This window comes from Penaeus monodon, chromosome 24 (genome assembly GCF_015228065.2).
Source record: "Penaeus monodon isolate SGIC_2016 chromosome 24, NSTDA_Pmon_1, whole genome shotgun sequence".
In the NCBI taxonomy this organism is placed as follows: Eukaryota; Metazoa; Arthropoda; class Malacostraca; order Decapoda; family Penaeidae; genus Penaeus; species Penaeus monodon.
This window is the reverse complement of record NC_051409.1, coordinates 29,564,994-29,565,220: the sequence shown is the minus strand read 5'-3', so window position 1 is coordinate 29,565,220 and position 227 is coordinate 29,564,994.

The following is a 227-nucleotide window of genomic DNA, read 5'->3' as shown; positions in this document are numbered from 1 at the left end:
GCGCGGAGAGAAACGTCAGGGTTCCCCAGGTGATGCTTGGCAGCGAAAAGTGTAGTAATCGTTGAAAGAATTCAGATGCTCGTCAAATATTAAGACGGAGGTAGGCCTCTTGCTAGCCGAAGATAGGCCTATGAGAAAGTATGACGGATGGCTGGAGCTCTAATGACTGCCATCCATCATAATAAGTGAAGCAAGCACGTAATTACGCAGCTTAGACATGAGACCTA